This window comes from Ictalurus furcatus, chromosome 27 (assembly GCF_023375685.1).
Source record: "Ictalurus furcatus strain D&B chromosome 27, Billie_1.0, whole genome shotgun sequence".
NCBI lineage: Eukaryota > Metazoa > Chordata > Actinopteri > Siluriformes > Ictaluridae > Ictalurus > Ictalurus furcatus.
The window spans coordinates 5,035,092-5,036,362 of record NC_071281.1 but is presented as its reverse complement, the minus strand read 5'-3'; positions in this window follow the sequence as shown (position 1 = coordinate 5,036,362).

Below are 1,271 nucleotides of genomic sequence, written 5' to 3'. Positions count from 1 at the left end.
TTCACTAAGACTCATTTCTTCACTAAGACTCATTGCCTCTCTAAGACTCATTTGTTCACTAAGACTCATTTGTTCACTAACACTCATTTCATCACTAAGACTCATTTCCTCACTAAGACTCATTTCCTCACTAAGACTCATTTCATCACTAACACTCATTTGTTCACTGAGACCCATTTGCTCACTGAGACCCATTTGTTCACTAAGACTCATTTGTTCACTAAGACTCATTTCATTACTAAGACTCATTTCCTCACTAAGACTCATTTCATTACTAAGACTCATTTCCTCACTAAGACTCATTTCATTACTAAGACTCATTTCCTCACTAAGACTCATTTCATCACTAAGACTCATTTGTTCACTAAGACGCATTTGCTCACTGAGACTCATTTCTTCACTAAGACTCATTTCTTCACTAAGACTCTTTTGTTAACTAACACTCATTTGTTCACTAAGACTCATTTCCTCACTAAGATTCATTTGTTCACTAAGACACATTTCCTCACTAAGACTCATTTGTTCACTAAGACTCACTTGTTCACTAACACTCATTTCCTCACTAAGACGCATTTGCTCACTGAGACTCATTTGTTCACTAAGACTCATTTGTTCACTAACACTCATTTCATCACTGACTCATTTCATCACTAAGACTCATTTCATCACTAAGACTCATTTCCTCATTAACACTCATTTCATCACTAACACTCATTTCATCACTAAGACTCATTTCATCACTAAGACTCATTTCATCACTAAGACTCATTTCCTCACTAACACTCATTTCATCACTAAGACTCATTTCATCACTAAGACTCATTTGTTCACTGAGACACATTTGCTCACTGAGACTCATTTGTTCACTAAGACTCATTTGCTCCCTATGGCCTTGTACCTAAGGGCTTGTTTTGTAAATCTACTTCTCTAAGGTTCGTTACCCAACACTCCTTACTTCCTGCTCATTCCTTAAGGCTTTTTTCTTTAAAGCTCACTCACTATGATGTGTTCCCTAAAAGTAGAGTTCCCTAAAGCTAATTCCCTAAAGCTAATTCCCTAAAGCTAATTCCCTAAAGCTAATTCCCTAGGGAGACCAGAGAATTTAAAACACAGCCAATTGAGTTTATGAGGTTTTTCATAAAAGGCAGAAAGGCATCCAGAGACACATTAACTCTCTCTCTCTCTCTTTCTCTCTCTCTCTCTCTCTCTCTCTCTCTCTCTCTCTCTCTCCTGCAGGCAATAATCTGCTCCTGTCCTAGAATACAGAGAAA